Genomic DNA, 6,396 nt, shown 5'->3' with positions numbered 1-6,396 from the left:
CCACGTTCGGCTCAGCAATTTTCGAGAGTGTCAGCCCTTTGATTGTCATCAAAGCCCTCATGACTTGGAATGCTCCACAAGGTTACCCAGTTCCGGATTCCTACTTTTTCAAGCTAGTTTTTGGAACTGACTACTAGCTTTGAGACATACTTTTCTGAAATTTTGTCCAAATAGGTCGGCCCCAGTTATTCACCAGAACACTTGAATTGGGACCATTCCCTGATATTTCTGATTACCGCCTTACAAGCATCTTTCTCAAAACTTTTAACTTTGCTTTTCGAAAGCCTATGGTAAGTTGAAAGTTTGATTCATCCACTACTTTCCTTAAATAGCAAGAGGAATCTAATTTTGTTTATTCGCTTATATGCTGCTTTCTCAAATAACAGCTAAGTGACCATATAATTTTGTTGAATACTATAAAAAGTATATCTAAGTGTTGGGTAATCGCGAACATTTCCAACGTTAATATATATGTATGTCTATATGTACATATGTAAAGGCATATCGCATATATCCGTGAATATGCTTAAAGTTGGAGGTCGAAGCATTGGAAGTGTCGCTTATCATTTGCCACTTGCTGGTCATTCGCTTGATTACAGTTTTTTGCCTTAATTATTGAATGTAGTATTTTTGTGTTTTTGCCTTCTTTTTTCTTTGATGATGATGAAATTATTTTTATGATGCTCTTATTGCTGATTACATGATTTTGCAGAATTTCAGCACTTACTGCTAAGTGATATTGCAATGACCATTGTTGCAATGATTCTGTAGGCATATCTAGGGGACAAAAATATATGTAAACATTTTTAGAAGTTACTTGGAATTTACTTACCCAAGTTGAGCACAAAAGTAATAGTTTCGATTCCATGAAGTTTAAACTCCAAGTGAACAGGCTAAACAGCACTTTGACTGTGACCTTCAACTCTAGCTGTTCAAGGCCTAAGGGTGAGGCCAAAATAATATGGTGATATCTGTGAAGGAATTTCTTAAACCCCTGCATCTGGAAGGCTATACAAAGAGCTGGCAAAGAAGACCGAAAAAATACGAAAATATCGGAGAGAGGACGAGTTCTCGCTCTGCTTGGCTCTCACTCTTGCGATTCCTTCACCCTATAACCCAGAGAAATAAGGCCGAATAGAGGGAAATGATAGAACAGGCAGACCAGACAGTGAAACAACCACCACCGCAATCAGCCTTACCTCAATATGATCAAAGAAGAGCTCAACAATGAGAGAGGAATAGGGACATAACAGTACTGGCAGCGCTCAGCTGGACTACGCCAGGAAAAATGCTTACTTGGGGATATAGTTTAAAAAGATTCCGACTTTTGCTGCGAGTAGTCACAGGCAAATGAATTTCCAGACTTGTAGAAACTTGAATAAAGTACGAATTTAGGCAAACGATATCGTTGTGAGTTTGTAGCACAACATAAATGAAGCGCTGGTGACCATATGCGCGTATTTATTCAAAACTATTAGTTTTTGAATTATGACATCCTTCCAGCAAACTAGCATGTACACACATACATGTGCCAATGCAACATAGTATCGATGTGCTCTTTTGCTATATATGGCTTGTGCACGCATTTGTTGTAATATGCAAAATTGAAAATTGACTGCTTTGGCTGACAACAGCAGACAGTAAGCGCAGCAATAATATTAGCAGTATGTAACTGTATGTAATAGGAGTAGATAATTCAGTAGGAAATAGGAACGTAGAGTACTTTATGAAACAAAATCTATTTTTTACGTTTACGGGCTTACCACCAGGGTTCTATTTATTTTTTTTAGAAACATGTCAGACAGATGAAGAAAAGTTTGCTGTTTTGAAAAACAAAATTCGAATTCCATGTAAAATTTGCGATTTCAAAGCGCCCGAAGCAATGTGGGTGACGGCATAAAATTTTTCCCAGATACTTCTAGAATTAAAACTGGGAGAATAGCAGCAAAACTAAAGTTCTTCGGTCACTAAAAAAAAGGATTAGTCCGTCGCCTTCGTTTTGCCCTGGAGGCCGCTAAACTTGAACGTAGAATACGTGATATTATTAAGATAACATTCAATTCAAAAAAGGTACATGAAATATTCGTTTTGAACGTATTGAATTGAATTCAATACATCAATGTGAATTGCAATTGAATTTAATTATAAAATCAGGTGGCAACCCTTCTACATGCAGTTTAGAAATAAAATTTCTTCAAAGCAAATTTTGATTTATATTCACATTGAAGTAATTTATTTAACCTATTGCTTATATTGAATCTAACTTTGTAACAAGGCGGCAACCCTCTGCAAAATATTTTCAAACCACAATCTCTTTCGTCTGCATAAATATCAGGATATACATTTCAATTTTCTGCCTTTAGTTAATTCGAACTTGCTTTTTGAAACTGGTGGCAACCCTCATGCATATAATTAAGAATTAAAGCCTTTTCAAAAACAATTCGATCGATACTCGTATTTAGTTTATTAATTTATGTAACTTAAAAATTAGTCTAATCTTTCTTTTATCAGATGGCAACTCTTTTACACGTTCTTTCTACTAATGTAAGAACAAGGCCATTTGTAGCAAGTTTGTTAGTAAGAATAAAAAAGGGGAAAAAATTGCATTCACTTTTCAAACATGTAAATGACTAAATAGTTCTGTTTGCATTATAGGTCGTGAATGGGTTAAAATTTGGTCGTGAATGGGTTAATTTACAACAGTTCAACTCCTTTACGCTAGTATTAGTGTTTTAGGTTAAAATCGTATAATTTGAAGCCCTCCTTAATTTTGTACAGAAAAGGTGATAATTTTACCTACTGAGCTTACCAAGAGCTTCACCTGATTCTACTCGACCCTGGGTATGTCCCACATATGTATAACCCGCATGCTATCTTTTTAAGTGAATTTTTACATATATTGTTTATAAAGTTAGTTCATAATGCCTTATCATACACCACTGAGAGAAATTTTGTAGTTCTGTATGGATGGCTGGGTGGAAGATCGACCTATGTCGGCAGCCAGTTCAAAAACGCTCTATCTCAAAAAACTTATCAAGAACGCCCTATTTCAGAATTCGTTTCAAAAACGCCCTATCTCAGCTGCTGATTCAAAAACGCCCTATATCAGCATATTTTCAATACATTTTGAAGTGAGATAGGGCGTTTTTGAACCGAATTTTGAGATAGGGTGGAGCAAGTGGAGCACGAAAAAAATAAACAAAATAACCCGCGCTTCTCCCACTTAAAATACTGCATAACTCGTGATCTCAAGGCGCAAAAAGGAGATCACGCTGCACAAAAGACAGCAGAGTACACACCTACACACGCAATCATATGAAAGAAGTTAGTGTCATAGATATAGCCCTTGTACATATAGCTCTACTAAAGACTTGAGTCATATTTGCATGCAGTGTGCATAATTCACACGATTTCCCAAGAAAGAATGAAACTTCGCGCATTAATAAGACACACACACACACATCAATGCATGACTGTATTCAGAAGTATATGTGCTTGCACTGAATATTGTACCATGGCAAATAACCATAATGTGCCACAAATGGAGTACGATAGTTCGAGCGCGGGGAAGGCGGCTAAAATTTGTTTGCCACCAGGCGCCTGACCAGGCCAAACTGATCACACGATCATCAACGAAATCACCACCAACAGCATCGGCGGCAACAATCAGTATGCAACGCCCGGCGATCAACATCAGCCGCAGAGCGACGCAGATAGAAATATGTATATCGCGCAACAACAACAACAACAACAGCAGTAATATAGTCTAATACTGGCATATTTGATTTTAGACACATTGCACAGACGCACATACGCTACAAAACACCACACGATCATCATCATAACCTACCGGTGATCGTTGTATGGCATGGCATGGTATGGCACGGCGGTTACATGTATCGGCTACGCTGCAGGAAAATAATTTCCATACGACACACGCTCGAGCACAAGCGGTCTCTAACTCGTCGCATGCATGTGGAGACAGTAGCTGCCACTGTTGCGTTGGGCTGCCACAAATATTACACGCTGCATGTTGCACGCTTTCCATGGTGTTGTCCGTCTATAGTCGAAGCATAGAAAAAGTACTCAAAGGCTTCTATGTATACTCGTAGAATAGCGGTTGTGTGTGACCAGTCGATTTCGTGATAATCCATTATTAATGCCAATCAGCATATAAATTTTGTATACCGCCTGCAATAGCAGCAAAAACAACAGCGTTAAGTTCTCAGAGAAATGTTTTCTATCGGTGAATATACATACATATATACACATATGTACATACTTATGCATGTATATATTTTTCCTTTTTTCGGTGGCCTTTTGCGATTATCCGCTTACTGCCCACTAAGCTGCTGGTGTTTTATGTTCTATACCCAACGCAGTGCGTGAAAATGTTTAATAGTTTAGGTCACTTCGAGTTAGCGAAGTTTCTGGGAACACATAAACAGTCTAGTTTTCACAGATGAGCTCAAAATGAGTTTGCTCTACAAGCTACGCGAAGTTACGTCAATTTACGCGCAAACTTTTTTCAAACATATTTTCTAGGTTAACAGAGCGCGGACAAGGGTAGAGCACTCCTGTGAGAATGAGAGAAACCAAAACCAACTTTACTCAGTCTGATATAAAAAATACAACCGCCATTCGGAGGCGGCGTAAAACTGCAGGTTCCTCCTCTTTGTGTGACCAGCATCCGGGATAATTAGTTTTGGTGCTGAATATATTCTCTCAACAATGGTTATCTCTCGTAGCGACTGGACTGCAACTACCATGCATATCTAGACTTGGGACTGGGTAGATGTGGCTCTAGCACTCAACACCTTGAATTGGGCAATTTATCCTGGTGATATCTAGATATTCTGACAACGATTTCCTTGTCACCACCAGAAGGCTCCGGCAAGCCGCTGCTATGCAATGGTAAGTTTAGGAAGATGTCCAGAATCACTGACAAGTGGTTTCTTAGAACGAGCGTTATATTTGTGCCTAGCGGCTTGATAGTTTTCTTTGTCCAGCGCTAGACGCAAGAAAGAAAATCTGACCAGTGCCTGTCCAAAATGGAGATTTGTTCCAGCAGGGACATTAGGAACATATCCAAAGTTTTACTACTTAAATATTAAATATTTTGTTGGGGGGAATGAAGATTATTGTAGGCTATAGAAATGCGACGACAAGAATGGACTTGAGTCTAAGTGAGTTTCACAAGGGACTGCCGTCTTACGCAAGCTAACCAGTTATCCTAACGGCAACAAGGAAGATAAAGTGCAGCCAAGCCTTCATCCTCATGGAATCACCTTTTCCACTGCCGGCAAATGGCGTGCTTTAATAAAAGTAGAACTTCTCTACATGACACGTAACACAGTAAGTCTTGCATAACCTTCTTGCTTCAGCTGATGGAGCTATCAACTCCGAGGTCTCACAGCTGGTTTTGTTTTAGCTGTAAAGATGAATAAGGGGCTGAAATATTTTATCAATTTTTATGTGAGTACGTTTCCTGCAGGCTAAATATTCCGCTTCATATTTTGGTTAAAATTTTCCAAAAAGATCTTGTTGGTGTGAGCAGAATTTGGTGGCAGCATAGATGACGTTCCGCAAGGAATCAAAAAGTTCAGATCAGTGTAATTTTTTGCCATAGCAGATATATGTGGCCTCTGAGTTAAATGATTTAAGGTATAATGACTAAAGATAACCCAAAAGCCATAATTTCTTTCGTGGTCTTCCTATAACTATCTTTTTAAACCGCCATAGTAACCAGAAGGGCTTAACTTTCTTTCTTGTGTGTTGTCTCTTTGGTTAGGTTAGGTTATCTTGGCTGACCTCATTCGGTTCAGGGAAAGGACCCATTGTGAGGCCATATAAGAAGCTCTTTACATCCCTCCTCTTACCTTAGAAATGGAACGAGTTCCTAACTCTGATTAAGCAAACAAAGTCGCACAAAATTGCTGAATTCAGTTTAGCCAGACATTCAAATATAAAGCAGAGGAACGAGCGTCGACGAGCCCTCGCCAAAATGGGACAGTGGCTATCGATTTCCTCCTCTTCGCGGCCATTCTATTCTAGCAGCGTTGGTTCTGATTAGGCAGTACCGGTGAGAACTCGAATCTCAAGTTGGAGCAATGGTCGCTGCCAGCGGGAGTGGGCGAGATCTACGCTTGTCCAATTTAGGCTAGAGATGTCTTGCTATACAGCAAGTGAATTCCGCAGGCCATCTTGTATTTTCCCGTTCGATAAAGTTAATCTCCAACAAGAGTTTGCAGGAAAATTTCGGGGGCCCTCACTACGAGTCATACTAATAATTGACAGTCTATCTGCGACACAGTTTCCCGATATGTACAACATTAGTGACGTAACTCTAGCTCCATTGGAGTACGTCTACATTCCATTTCAATCTCCCATGTAGAT

This window comes from Rhagoletis pomonella, unplaced genomic scaffold (assembly GCF_013731165.1).
Source record: "Rhagoletis pomonella isolate Grant_MI unplaced genomic scaffold, Rhpom_1.0 Rhpom_scaffold_00005, whole genome shotgun sequence".
In the NCBI taxonomy this organism is placed as follows: domain Eukaryota; kingdom Metazoa; phylum Arthropoda; class Insecta; order Diptera; family Tephritidae; genus Rhagoletis; species Rhagoletis pomonella.
Note: the sequence above shows the minus strand (reverse complement) of the source record.